The 15,627-nt window shown below is 39.6% G+C and overlaps 1 long non-coding RNA gene across 1 annotated transcript; it reads right to left on the bottom strand.

The window, feature by feature from the left end:
* Positions 1-317: 317 nt before the first annotated feature.
* Positions 318-12,695, bottom strand: LOC138163101 (uncharacterized). The gene is made up of 2 exons (XR_011168795.1): positions 12,412-12,695; positions 318-679 (listed from the first exon to the last, which is right to left on the bottom strand). It is a non-coding gene; the product is annotated as an uncharacterized lncRNA (long non-coding RNA).
* Positions 12,696-15,627: the final 2,932 nt, after the last annotated feature.

The following is a 15,627-nucleotide window of genomic DNA, read 5'->3' as shown; positions in this document are numbered from 1 at the left end:
TGATTTTTTTTAAAAATCTCTGGAGTAATGGAGTCCCTGTGATTGCTTCCTTGTGGCTATAAGACAAGTAGAATATATACTTAACATACCAAGAATGGTAAAGGAAGGGCTTGGAAGAACAACAGACATACAGGATGATGGAATCCAGGATGTAAAAGGAAAAACCCTTGACAGGCTATGAGTTGGGCTAGATTCAATAAGATGAAATTTAATGAGACAAATGTCTTAAACATTCACATTCAAAAAACTGACTCCACAAATTCAAGGTAGGGGAGGAATAGTTGGACAATGATATTTAAAAAAAAAAGATCTAAGGGTTTTTAGTAGATTATAAGTTTAATATGAGTCAATCATGTGACATGAAAGCAAAAGAAGTTAGTGAGACCTTGAACTGCATCGAGAGACCCAGGTTCCAGGAATCCAAGAAGGCAACAGTGCCTTATAATCCAGTGCTGAGTGCAACCATTTAGGAATGATATTGATAAACTGGAAGATATCCAGACCAATGTGCCTACAATGGTGAAGGATCTCGAGTCCATGACATGTAAGGATCAGGTGAAGTGACTTAGGCTTTTCAACTTGGAGTAGAGAAAATTCAGTGAGGATATGAAAGACGACTTCAAGTTGGCAAGTAGAAAAGGAATGTTCGGCTTGTTCTGTTATGTCTCGGAGGACAAACCTAGGAGCAGAGGATCAAAATTACAAACAGGCAAGTTCAGTCTTGCTGTTAGGAAAAACTTACTCATAATTAGAGCTACACAAAAGTAGAATGGTCTGTCTTGGAAGATACACCTTCACTGAAAGTCTTTAAGCAGAGAGCAAATTCTAGGTGATTATTTATGTGTAGCAGTAAGGATTCTTTTTCTGTATGGGTTGGACTAGTTGGCTCTAGATTTCCCTTCCAGTTCTGAAATTTTATGATTTGCTTGCTCATAAAAAAGAGGGGAGAGGGTTGTTAAGATCCATGGGGAATTGGACCAAGCAAGGCAGAAAATGAAAGATTCATGTTTACAATTGGGAAATAAATAAATGGAAGACTTAGGAAAGGGAATTGGCCCCAGTAGTTGGAAAGAGAAACCTCTTCTAACAAGATATTGAGCATCATAATTTATAAGGAAGAAACCATGAGGGAAATTGAGCCTATGATATGGGTAGGGATTTAGGCTAGGGACAGATCCATAGAGAGGAAACAGGGACAATTAAAAAGGGGGGAATTGAAAGAAATGAGGTCTGTGTGCTTCAGAGGAAGAATGGATAGAAAAAAATTTAAAGCTTTTTCTCCACTTAGTTGAATCTTCTAATGTGGGATAACTAGTAAAGTCTCCAATGGGGCCATTGTAAGGGCAAAAATAAAGTTGTGAATGCCTCAGTATTGGTCAGTATTGTTTATAATTGGAGTAGTCTCTTACATATTAAGTCAATTGCATTTTGCATCCTGTAACACTTTCTGGTTCTCTGTTTCTAAGAATCATATTTATAAAATATTGGAAAACTCATAGTTTAAAGGAACTCAAATATTCTTTTTGTAAAGAAAATAACTATCCCCAAATTTGTCTTTATGTACAGTTGGTGAAAGGTTGTGAGGTATAATGGGCAGTAGACTGGCCTTAAAGTCAGTAAAACCAAGTTTTTTTATAAAAAAAAACTGCCACCAAATTAGGCTTCCATGTAGTAGATGCAGTACTGGACCTAGAGTGAGGAAAATCTAGTTTCAAGTCTTGCGTCTAACACACTGGCTGTATGACCTTGAGCGAAAGCCTTAACCTCTAAATGCCCCAGGCAGTGTTCTAAGATTGTAAGTTACAAATGAGTTGCCAATATGTATTGGTGGATAGAGTTTCCACATTGCCACTGAAAGCAACAACAAGCACAGCTGTAAGTTTCTGTCAGACTGGAAAGTCTTGGAGTATGATCCCAGTGATTTTTGCTCTCTGAGGACCAGTCTGGCTAAGTACAAAAAGGGGCTCCTTAAATACAAGTAGCCTGTGCACCAAGTGATAAATTCTGTGACCATGGCAACACATGGGGAAAAAATAGCCCTCAGTTCTGTGAGGTCTCCTTCTTCTTGTGTAGTGATGGTGGCAGAGTGGTGGAAATATGTGGAGTGGGAGTGGGAACAATCAAAGTTTTTAAACTTTTCTTAAATGTAACTTGGTCTTCTAAATATGGCACAGTGGGTACACTGGGAAATTGTGCAGCCCTTTCAATGACCCCAATCTTCTCCCTGAAACAAAACCTCATCTTTTAACATCATCTTCTGGTGATGCTATATTGCTGAGAATTATAAAATAGCCACGATAGTTGAAGACTCAAAATAGCAGGCCACCCAGAGGGCAAACAACAGGCCATTGGTGAGTGCATGTGGGCTGCAACATATTACTACTAATAAATTTTTCAGGAAAGGTTAGGATTTATGATTGGAAAAAGAGGTCTTGCATATGGATGGTCCACGTGTAACACTGATACTCATCTATTGATAAGACACTTCTAAAATTTGCAGAAGGACATGAACAAGTCCCACAGGATGAAAAGCCATAAAGAAGTTTCAATCTGTACTACCAGAGAGAACATCTACATCAATGAGGGAGATTATCATGGGTTATCTGGCCATTTTTTTTGCAGTGCCCAGGCTGAGCATAAGCAAAAAGACCGCCATAATAATTGCATCTGGTACAGAGAGGGTTGAAGGGGTAGAAAAACTAAGTGATGAACTCAAATAAGATACTCCAAATTAAACTGGCATATATTTTGTAACCCTTGAGTCAGAATCTCCCCCCTGCCATAAAAGAGCTTATGTGCACTGGGCAAGGGGAGGGGGTAAAGAAGAATATTATTGTTGTTCAGTCATTTCAGTTGTGTCCAACTTTTCATGACCACATTTGGGATTTTCTTGGCAAAGATACTGGAGTAGTTTGCCATTTCCTTCTCCAGCCCATTTCACAGATGAGGAAACTGAGGCAAAGAGTTAAGTGACTTGCTCAGGGTCACACAGCTAGGAAGTGTCTGAAGCCAGATCTGAACTCAGGAAAATGAGTCTTTCTGACTCCAGGCCAGTCACTCTGTCCACTCCCCCATCTTGTGGCCAAAAAAAGGATGACTCTATTTTTTCTCTTTTCTATTCCCACAAAGGCAAAACCTGTGTGTAAAAAAGTTAAAGGCATCAATGAAATTTTTAAAAATAGATATAAATAAATCAAAGGTTTAGACTAAATGATCATCAAGCTATTTTCTAGCTCTAAATCCTAGTATATTTCTATGGCTCTTCTAGATTTCTAAGACCCCAACATCTTTACTAATTTGGATTGATGAAGGTGGGGTGAAATATTTTCCATGTCAAATCAGTGGGAAATAGAGGATAGTTTTTCAGAGAAAAATTCTATTTTGAATATCAACTTATATGCCTTTTGGATTGGTTAACGTCCTGATGATATTTCATCACCTTAGTCATAACATTCTAGTTGACCTCCTGAACAAATATGTTAACATCCTTATCTTCCCCCTCTGAAATAGATAGGAGAGGAGCCAGGCTGGCTTTTGGGTTTACTGAAACAGTGCAACTAGGAATTCTTTTTTTAAAAAAATTATTTAGTATTTTATTTTTCCCCAGTTACATGTAAAAACAATTTTAACATTTATTTTTAAAATTTCTAAATTTTAAATTTTAAAAGTTTCAAATTCTCTCCCTTCCTCTCTCCCCACTCCCCCCTCATTGAGAAGGCAAGTAATTCAATATAGGTTATACATGTGTAGTCATGCAAAAAAATTCCATAATAGTCAAGTTGTAAAAGAAAACACAGACAAAAAAAACTCAAGAAAAATAAAATAAAATAAAAATAGTATGCTTCAATCCATATTCAAACACCATCAGTTCTTTCTCTGGGGATAGTTAGCACTTTTAATCCTAAATCCTTCAGAGTTATCTTGGATCATTGTATTTTTGAGAACAGTTTAGTCTTAATCTTACAATATTGCTGTTATTTTGTAGGCAGAACATTTCACTTTATATCAGCTCATGTAAGTTTTCCCAGGTTTCTCTGAGAGTATCCTCATCCTTTCTTATAGCACAATAGTATTCTATCATAATCACATTACCACAATTTGTTCAGTCATTCTCCAATCAATGGGCATCCCCTCAATTTCCAATTCTTTGCCACTAAAAAAGAGCTACTATAGATATTTTTATACATATCCCTGTCCTTTTTTGCTCATTAATCTCTTTTGGGATATAAACCTAGTATTGGTATTGCTAGGTTAATGAGTATGCATGGCTCTGTAGCTTAGTTCCAAACTGCTCTGCAGAATGGTTGAATCAGTTCACAACTCCACCAACAGTGCATGAATGCCTCATTTTTCCCATATCCCCTCTACCATTTGTCATTTTCCTTTTCTGTCATATTGGCCAATATAATAGATATGAAGTGGTACCTCAGAATTGTTTTAATTTGTATTTCTCCAATGAACAGTGAGTTAGAACATTTCTTCATATAGCTATAGATAGCTTTGATGACATCATCTGAAAACTGTTTATATCTTTTGATCATTTATCATTTGGGGAATAGTCTTTATTTTTATAAATTTGATTCAGTTCTCTATATGTTTAAGAAAAGAGGCTATTCCCCATTTCTAAAATATACAGAGAATTGAGTCAAATCTATAAGAATGCAAGTCATTCCGCAGTTGACAAAAGGTCAAAGGATATGAACAGGCAGTTTTCAGAGGAAGAAATTAAAGCTATCTATAGTCATATGAAAAAATGCTCTAAATCACTATTAATTAGAGAAATGCAAATCAAGACAATTCTGATCCTATCACACCTATCAGATTGGCTAACATGGCAAAACAGGAAAATGACAAATGTTGGAGAAGATGTAAGAACGTTGGAACACTAATTCATTGTTGGTGGAGCTGTGAGCTGTGAGCTGATCTAACCACTCTGGAGAGCAATTTAGAACTATGCCCAAAGGGCTATAAAAATGTGCATATCCTTTGACCCAGCAATATCACTTATGGGGCTGTATCCCAAAGAGATCATAAAAATGGGAAAAGGTCCCACATGTACAAAAACATTTGTAGCAACTCTTTTGGTGCTGGCCAAGAACTGGAAATTGAGGGAATGTCCATCAATTGGGGAATGGCTAAACAAGTTGTGGTATATGAATGTAATGGAATAATATTGTGCTATAAGAAATGAGGAGCAGATGGACTTCATATATACCATTTATAGAGACTTATATAAACTGATACTGAGTGAGGAGAGCAGAACCAGGAGAATTTTGTACACAATTGTAGACACCATCATATGTGTAATGCCTAACTTTGATAAACTGGGTTCCTCTAAGCAATACAAGGTTAGAAGACAACTATAAAAGACTCATGATGGAAAGGGATATCCACATACAGAGAAAGAACTACAGAGTCTGAATGAAAATTGAAGCAAACCCTCTCTCTTTTGTGTTTTGTTTTGTTTTGTCCCTTCTTTCTCACTGTTCACTCCATTGGTTATAATCCTTCTTTACAACTTGACTAATGTTCATTGTGAAGGTATTTGCAGAACCTATATTTTATTTCAGGCTGCCATGGGGAGAGGAGGGAGGAGAGTGAGAGGGGAAGAAAATTTGAAACTTAAGGTAATGTGGAACTGCATGTTGTAAACTAAAAGTAAATAAATAAATTTAAATTAAAAAAAAAAAAAATCCCTGTCCTAGAGGAAGTTTGTCTTAAACCTTGACCTATTGACAATTTTTTTTCAATAATAATAATAATAATAATAAATAATAATAATAATAAAAAAAGATAGATTATGAAGTTTGCAAATGACACATAGTTGAGAATAAATACAGTGAAGCAAAAAATACAGATGTAAAATGACATTGGGAGGGGCGGCCAGGTAGCACAGTGAGCAAGAGCACAGGCTCCAGTGTCAGGATGACCTGGGGATCAAATCCGGGCTCAGACACTTAGCACCCACCCAGAAACACCTGGCCATGTAACCTTGAGCAAGTTACTTAACCCTGATTACTTTAAAAAAATGACATTGGGAGACTGGCATACTAGATGAAAACCAACAAGATGAAATCTAATAGGGACAAATGTGAAGTCTTTGTTTAGGCCCAGGAAATCAATTGTACAAGTATAGGGCAATAACTGGCATTTATAGAATGCTTTATGATGAGCAAAGTTCTTCACATGCATTATTTCATTTGACCCTAATAACAAACCCATGAGTAATGTATTACAGGGTATTGTTATCCCCATTTTACAAAAGAGTAAACTGAGGCTCCGTGTTCATATAATTTGCCCATGGTCATTCAGCCTATAAGTGTGAGAGGTGGGATTTGAACCCATCTCTTCTAAGTTTCATTTGATCCTTAGAAAAAACTTATAAGGCAAATATTAAAGGTAAATATCAATTATGCCATGGAATCCTTTTTGGCAATAGTTCTGATGGGAAATAAAATCAGGAAAGCTTTATTAACCAGAAAGGAAGGCAACATTAGCCAGCAGTATGACCTGACTCCTGGAAAGGGTAATCCAAACAGCCTAGTAGCAAGCATTTGGCATCCAGATGATGTGAAGTAATGGGCCCCTCTATGCCCTGAGGCTCAAAATGCATCTGGACCCTCCTGTTCGGGTCTGGACACCACATTTTGAAAGAGATATTGATGAATTATAATGTGTCCAGAGTATGGACACTAAGATCTTGAGAGGACTGGAAATAATATCATATAATAAAATAATAGTAGTAGCAATAGTAGTAGAAATCACATTTAAATAGCACTTTGCAGTTTACAAAGTGCTTACAAACATTATCTTACTTTATACCTACACTCTGTGAGATGCAAATATTATGCCTGTTTTTGAGATGAGGAAACTGGGGCAGACAAAGATTAGTGACTTGCCCAGCTTATGTAGCCAGTGTCTAAGGGTGGATTTTGAGCTCAGGTGTTCCTGACTCCAGGTCCAGTCATCTATCTAGAGGGAACTGAAGATTCCTAGCCTGAAAAAGAAAACCAAAGGGGTTATACAGCAGCCTTTGGATAAATGAATGACTGTCTAAGAAAAGGGAAATGTTTTGCTTTGTTCAAGAGGATGGATTCAAGGAAGAGAGCAATAATCATAATATTTATCATTTACATAATGACTTAAGGTTTGGATAGAACACTGCCCCTGGAGTCAAGAAGACTTGAGTTCAAATCTGGCCTCAGACACATACTAGCTATATGACTCTGGGCAAGTCCCTTAACCCTGTTTGCCTCAGTTTCCTCATCTGTAAAATGAGCTGGAAAAGAAAATGACAAACCACTCTCTTATTTCTGCCAACAAAACCCCAAATGGAGTCATGGAGAGTCAGACATGACTAATCAACTAAACAACTTAAGGTTTATAAAGTGCCTTATAAATACTATCTCACTTGATCCTTAGAAAAACCTTGTAAGGTAAATATTGTTATTATCCTCAATTTATAGATGAGGAAACCAAAGCTAAAATTTTCAGTGACTTGCTCAGGGCCTCACAGTCAGTAAGTATCTGGAGCAAAATTTAAACAAAGGTCTTAAGTTCCCAAGTGAAGCACCCCATCGCTGTGATGTTACAGAGTGGTCGATTTGAGATCAACATAAAAACTTCATAATAAATTTCCCAATTAGAGAATTAGCTTCTATATATGCTAATGAGTTTCCCTGCTGTTAGAGATGTTCGAGCAAAAGATGGTGTGACCTTCTGCCAGGGATTCCGAAGAAAGGATTCCTGAACTTAGTGGAAGGATGCACTAGGCAACCTTTAAGGTCAATTCCAACACGAAGATTCTATCATCGGTGATCAACCTATCAGCCCATCTCAATGCAATGAATTCCTTAAATTATCTGCTAGATGCTTCCTTCCCTACCCTGTTCAACTCATCTCTCTTGAGGGATACCCCAAATCTAAATTTAAGTGTACTGAGATTTGCTGAACAAGCCCATACTTTCTCCTCTGCAGCCTTCATAACTTTATAGATGAGCATATGTCTTTTTCAGCTTTCGTTTTTCTAGCAGAGGAGTGCTAACCAAGTCCTTTTAGAAGGCCCTCTTGTGAGGTTTCCTCCTCTCCATCATTTTAGTCGCTCTCCTCTGGACCTGTTCCAGCTCCATCATGTCATTTTTAAGGAGCAGCTTTAGAAATGCAAACAGAGCCCTGGGCATGTAGGTACCATGCTGAGATGCTATTTTATCAGTGGTTTTCACATAACTCCCTCTTATATTTTTGGTCATGCTGCAATATAGACCATAAAATCAAGCAATTTAAGAGCTAACAAAGGACCTCAGAAATAATTTAATCAGCCAGGATTGGGGAACCTGTAGCCTCAAGGCTACATATGACCCTCTAGGTCCTCAAGTGCAGCCCTTTGACTGGATTCAAACTTCACAGAACAAATCGTTTTATTATAATAATAAATTAATTAATTCGATTTAATAAGTTTATTATTATAATAAATTGATTAATTTAATTAAAAATTCATAAAAGGAGTTGTTCTGTGAAGTTTGGATTCAGTCAAAGGACAATACTTCAAGACCCATTTGCTCTGTGAAGTTTGAATCCAGTCAAAGGGCCACACTTGAGGAACTAGAAGGTCACATGTGGCCTTAAGGCTGTAGGTTCCCCACCCCTAAAACTCTTCATTTCATAAGGGAGGAAAATGAGGTACAGAGGTAACTTCCTCAAGATTATAGAAATGGTCACTGACAGAACCAGAATTAGAATCTAGATTTCCTGATGTTCAAATCAGCAAGTCTTCCAATATTTCTCTTCTTCCATTATTTTTCCCTTTCTTTTTATTATTACCCAAAATCCATCCCTCTGCTAAACTGATGTTTTGTACTTGATGGCACCACCATCTTCTCAGGCACCTAAATTCCCAGCCTTAGAATTATCCTTGATTCATCCCCCTTCCTTTGCGCCTCCCCAAATCCACTGAGTTGCTAAATCTCGTTAATCCTACCACTCAGACCTGTCTGTCTCTCTCTAGTGAAGACCCACATCACTTCTCACCTGAACTATTGCAACAGACTCCTAAACAGTTTCATGGCATCATCCTTTCCCTCTCTAATCCATCTCTACACAGCTCACCAAACCGATATTTCTTTTTTTTTTTTTTAATAAGCAATCGGGGTTAAGTAACTAGCTCAAGGTTACATGGCCAGGTGTTTCTGGGTGGGTGCTAAGTGTCTGAGCCCGGATCCCAGGTCATCCCGACTCTGGGGCCGGTGCTCTTACTCACTGTGCTACCTGGCCGCCCCAAACCGATATTTCTGAAGCACACATCTGGTTATGTCACACTCTCCCCTCGCCCCCCCCTACCCCATTCAAAAGAGTTGATGTTTCCTATTACATCTAGGATGTGATGTGCAAAAATGATCATATCAATAGTAACAGTAATAATACTTGGCCTCTATTTCTCTCTCTGTAACCTCCACCCATTGCTTCTATTTCTTTCCACTGGAACCTACTGATACAGATTTACTTCCTCTTCCATTTGACAGTCCTTCAAACATTTTAAGACAGACATCATGTCCTCTCAAGTCTCTTCTTCTCCGGACTAACCAGCCACAGCTTTCCCCCCTCTCCCCTCCCCAATCCTTAAATGCCACAAACTCAAAGCAAGGGATCTAGCTATGTTAAGTATCCTGGTTGCCCTACTTTGGAGAGATACTGTTCATTAATCAATATCCTTTCTATAAATTGTGTCTTCTTTCTTTCTGACTGTTGGGATTTTATAGTCTCTAACTATAAGGATCTTATAACCTCTGACACAGGCATAACTGAGAAAAAAGGAAAGGGCTCAGAAAGTCTTGCCCTGGACACAGCTGTCCCTACCTGGGGGCACAAATCATCACTGCCTAACCTTTGGTGAATTCTTTATCCAATACCTCTTTCTACTTATAGCTCAGCCCAAAGCATAAGACTTTCTCCTGGGGACCCAGAAATAGACTGAAAGCCACCTAAGTGTCCATACTCCTGAGGACTACACTGCTTTGCCCCAACAAGGTCCCACCTGACTCTCTTCTTTCTGTTTTTCTATCACAGCATAATAGACAACCTTAAAACTGGTCTAGAAAATTGGACTTTCTCTCCCTTTTATCTAATACTGCCTACAGGCAGCCTCAGGATAGGAAGGAGGCTGGGGCCCTTCTTAGGAATATTGGCAACAGCTCCTGCCTTCCTGTCTCATGCATCAACTGCCCTGACTTCCTGGTTTGAGTAACTTTAGTCTCCATCCTGGTGTCAGATAGCATTGGAGAACAGGAAGAGATGGGGAGGGGAAAGGAGCTCACAGGAAGTGCCAAAGAGAAAACTCCATAATATGACATTCTGAAGAGAGGAAGAAGAGAGCAAGGAGGGAGATCAGTTCCCTCTTTTAAGTCTACTGAAGCGTGCAGGTCTTTTTGACTCAGTGATCAACCAAAGACTTCTTTGTCATCTCAAAGCAGAAGTTCTCTGGAGCTGAGCCACTGTGTCTCTGGACATGGTCAGGGGAGCTGAAAAATATTCTAATGGGGTGTGCTCTAGCCAGAGCAGATGGGCAGAGTGATTTACCACCATCACCACCACCCTTACACAGGGAACAGGTGGGATGGTGTGGGGTAAAGTGGGTGTTGCCTGAGTGTAGAATGCTGGCAGGTGGAAAACACCCACCAACTGGGAGCTTTGAAAATCAAAGCACTTGAAAACTGAGCCCAAGTTGCCTTGGGTTTTTTTAGATATTTATTTTGTTGGGTTTTTTATCCTTTTTCCAGACCAAATTAAGGAGACCTAGTGTAGAGAAGACTAAAGTGGCCTACAAGGGATGGAGTCTGTATCTTAGGAATTTTGTTAACAACTTTTAAAAGTTAATCTCATGATTCTCTTCTTTTTGTATTTTTTTCCTTCAAGTTAAGAAGATTTAATAAAGTTATATTCAACAGTTCAAAAAATATTCACTAAGCACCTACTATGTGCAATGCCTTATACTAAGCACTGAAGATACAAAGACAAAAATGAGATAAATCCTGCCTTCAAGTAACTTGCATAGTGCTGTATTTTTACTAAGACAAATTTTTAGAAATTGTTAATAGCAATTTGGATGAATCTGAACAGAGAATTACCATGTTATTCCCCTACCTAATAAAGTCTAATAATCAATCAACTAGCATTTATTAATATTGTCTACGTGCCAGGCACTGTGCTAAGGCACTAAGGATACAAAGGCCAAAAACAGAAACAAAAAAAAAACAAAACAGAACAGAAAAAGTCTTTGCTCTCAAAAAGCTCAGTCTAGGAAAAGTCTAATATCTACCTGTTCCCTACACAATCAAATATAAATTTCTCTTATTTGGCTTTTAAAGCCCTTCAAAATCTGGTCTTAATATCACTGCTTGTCTTACATTCGATCGTGAGCTAAAATGATCTGCTTGCTGCCCGACACGTGCATAGTATTCCATTTCCCATATTTGTATCTTTCTATCAGTTGTCTCTAATGCTTGGAATGTACTCCCTCATCAACTCTTCCTCTTCAAATACCTTGTTTCCTTCAAACTTTGCCTGAGGACCACCTTCCACAGGAAGTCTTTCCAAATCTGTCCCCCACCCACCCCTAGTTGTCTGTGGCCTCCCTCCCAATTTTTATCTAATCCATATTTTTTAAGTATATTCATTTATGTGCATGCAATCTCCCTTATAAATTGTAAGCCCGTCAAAGGCAAGGAACTGTTTCATATGTGTTTTCATATGCCCAGGGCCTGGCACATAAATGTTTTTTGATTGGTTAATTAATCAGGTTAAGATTGAAATTAGGGACTGTACTGCTATGATTTACTGCTGTCATCTGGGGTAAGTGTATCTCAGCTTCCAGGGAAGTCCCTGAAGTGTTTGTAACCCCTGAAGTGTCAAAATAGCAAAAAGCAAAGTCAGAAGACAATGGCTTTGTGATTTGCACTAAGGAAATATTAGTAAGTCTCTTTGGATTCTTTTTGACGAATACATATCTCTATTGTAAGACATTTGCCAGAGACTTAGAAGGTCTACAGTAGATGATTAGCTCTCCTTTACTGCACAAAACTGACCCTCTTACTTCCCTATTTCTGACTACCCCAAGTTTGAAATGGTGAAGACTTTTGTATGTATCTATAAAACCAAAAAAATAGGCTATGAAGGGGTTGTTCCCACTGAACCCTCCCTCAGTTTCCTCCTGTGAAAGATGATTAGGTTGTATTAGGTGGATTTGAAGTTAGAGAGTTTGAGTTATTAAATCCAGCAAATGCCTTTTTAACATTTAAAAAAACCCACAGTCAGAAGCAAAGCAGGGGGCATAGTGGGGACTGCCCTAATTTCTCCCCACTGATTTGTCTCAGGGTTCTTACTCTGGAGCAAGCACTCACGATAAACCCAGGCCTTCACCTGTCTGTTGATGTATTTCGAAGTCATCTCTCATGGCCTTGAAGGAAGGAACTACAGATGTGGGAGACATCAGCTGCTGCCAATGTTATGATGCTGCCATTGCAGCCCCTCCTCATTCTCTCTTCTAAGTTTTTCCAAAACTCATAGGCTGGATGTGGAAAAACCTCTGCCCTTCTATCTGAGGACTAATCTTCCATTAGTTTCCTCCCTTCCTAAACTGGAAAGAACCACAAATCTCAGGGGTTTTGTGAGCAGCCAGCCCCTTGCCAGAGATTATTACATATGTATCTATCTAGTTTTTTCCAGCTCTACATCCATGATCCTCTGGCCTATTTGTGCCCCCACACTCCTTCCCCACTTTCTTTCTTGTTTTTGGCTTTTGAAGACAAGTGAAGTGACGAAAAGTGGAACCAGGTTCCCATCATGAGTCTGACATTGCGATGATGGTCAAACTACTACACCTCACCAAGCCTCAGTTTCCTTCCACATTCAACAGGGTTAATAACATCTGTAAGTACCTTCGTCCCAGGGTTGTGAGGTTGAAATGAGATGATTTAAGGAAAACACTTTGCAAACCTTGGAGTGCCGTATAAATGTCATCATCTCTTATTCATCTGTTGCAGCTGTCCCGTGAGCCAGCCCTGACACTCTCTATGGGAAAGATGCGTCTTTGTTGTGGGGGCAGTAATGAAGGCCAAATGGAAATTTTGACCATGATGTTAATGAAATTATTTTTGTGGTTTTCTGGGTATGTGAAGAGCATTCTGTTGTGAGTTTAGCTGACGAGAGCTGTCTCTGGGAATCGCAGGACGCTGAGGCTTTGCAGCAATATACCAGCTCCCTCACGTGCTTTTCAGACTGATTTAAGGTGAAGGTGTTTAAAGTACTTTATCATGTGATCTTGGCTCCCTGGAAAATGTACCATCATCCTTTGGAGAGTCCCTGTTAACGATTCCCAGATTTGAAGGCTAGGAGGTCAGAGACAGGCTGTTCCCTATGGAGGTTCCCCCGGCTGTGAAATTCTCTCTTACCTGTTCATCAATAAAGCCTGGTTCTGCTGGGCTTTAGGGCATAGTTCCTTAAAGTGATGTGCCAAACTACTCCTCTGAGAGGTGCGCTGGCTCTTTGAGGCTACATGTAGACTGTAACAAGACCAGTAAACTTACCAATCGCTTCTGTGAAGCCAACAGTAGAAAATAGAAAAGCTGTTTGATTTCCTGAATTCCCTTGTCTTGTATAGTTCCAAGTATACTCTAAGAGTCAGGGCAGGATTCAGATATCTTGGGGTCTTTTAGAGGAGGGGTGGGGGTCCCCGCACGTATTGAAAGCAACCCTGTAGGGCCCAAGATAGCTTTGAACCAGAGGATAGTAAAAATTACAAAATAGGAATTGGTCTAGATATCAAGAGACCTGGATGCTGCGGCTGATGTCCATCACTGAAAAGTCATGTGACTGTGGGCAAGTGACTTTGTTATTCAGGGACTCATTGTCCTCATTTTTTTTTTAAGCAATCGGGGTTAAGTAACTTGCTCAAGCTTACACGGCCAGTTATTTCTGGGTGTGTGCTAAGTATCTGAGCCCGGATTTGATCCCCAGGTCATCCCGACACTGGAGCCGGTGCTCTTACTCACTGAGCCACCTGGCCACCCCTAAGCAATTGGGGTTAAGTAACTTGCTCAAGGTTACATGGCCAGATGTTTCCGGGTGGGTGCTAAGTGTCTGAGCCCAGATTCGAACCCCAGGTCATGCCGACACTGGAGCCGGTGCTCTTACTTGCTGTGCTACCTGGCCACACCACATCGTCCTCATTTTCAAAATGGAAATAAGCCAAAGGGAATTTCAGGGATGGCAAAGAAAAACTAGTGTTAGTACCGCAATAAGAAAAGCAAGTTCCAGGGGCAGCCAGGTGGTTCAGTGAGTAAGAGCACCGGCCCCAGAGTCAGGATGACTTGGGATCAAATCCGGGTTCTGATACTTAGCACCACACCCAGAAATAACTGGTCGTGTAACCTTGAGCAAGTTACTTAAACCCAACTGCTTATTAAAAAAATAAAAAAGAAAGCAGGTTCTAGCCCAAGGTAATGCTGCAAAAGCTAGTTCAAAATTCCAGGAAAGTTTTTATTTCCAATACCTTGGAAGAGAAACTAAGTGACGGAATTTTATTTCTGTTCTGTGTTCAAAAAGTCACAAATAGTTAAATGGGGTTAAGTTCCTTTTAAAGCTTCTCAGCAGGATCTAAAAATAGCTCTTGGAATCTCAATCCACATTTCCTCAGGTCGTCTTCTTCATCTCTTCATATTTATGGTGACAGTGTGTTGTGACAATCACATACACACATGCAGAGAAAGAGGCAGACGTATAGCGAAGGAGGTCTAATCTTGCAGAAGAGACAATTGGGAGTTGAGAATTGGGACATAGGCTTGCTCTAAAAACAGGGGCAGGACATTTTATCTTTTGGTACCTCAGTTTCCCCACTAATAAAAGAAGGGGCATGTGTGTGTGTGTGTGTGTGTGTGTGTGTATGTGGTGGGGGGAGGAAATAGTAGGTCCTTCTCCCTCCTTTCTCAGAGTAAAATGAGACTCCATTCATGGTTCTGAAGCATCCCAAGAAGCATTAGCAAAGGAGACCACAAGTGACAAAGCATTATCTTAATAAATAAAATCCTAGCTCATTATGAGCTGGTGACATGGTGACTTCTTGCTTTGTGTCACCTCTACCTTTCCGCACTTCATCAGCTCCTGATCTGGGAGAGTTTGAACGTTTCTGGCACTTTCAGCCCAGTGGCATGACCTGAGGCTCACTGTCCATCATGAGCTTAATGGATGTTTGGAAGGAGTTGCTGAGCCAGGGAGGGAGGAACAGGCTTTAAAGAACTGCTGGTTCTTTCTAGCAGACCCCTAAGGTTGTTTCTTTCATCTCTCCTTCTTCGGGGGAAACAAAAACAAAAATAAAACACTTCTTTGCTGTTTTTTCTCTACAATCCAAGAATAAACAATTTCTTCTTCCCAGTGAGGTATCATTTGCAAAACCCAGTGCTCCATGGACCTGGGTGCTTCTGAGATGGAGGGAAAGTCACTGGGACTCCCCTGAAAGGGCATGCAAAAACCCAATAGCTCTGCCTGTCTCTTTGCTCTCTTCTCTCCTAAACGCTGATAACAATGCACAGTGATTAGTTGTGTTTCTAACCCCTCGACACTCCTTAGGCTGAAAATCAG

Source organism: Petaurus breviceps, unplaced genomic scaffold, assembly GCF_028583685.1.
Source record: "Petaurus breviceps papuanus isolate PSGF00001 unplaced genomic scaffold, PetGlider_PUasm1.0 187, whole genome shotgun sequence".
Lineage (NCBI taxonomy): Eukaryota > Metazoa > Chordata > Mammalia > Diprotodontia > Petauridae > Petaurus > Petaurus breviceps.
The sequence above is the reverse complement of the archived record's forward strand: the minus strand, read 5'-3'. Positions and strand labels throughout refer to the sequence as shown.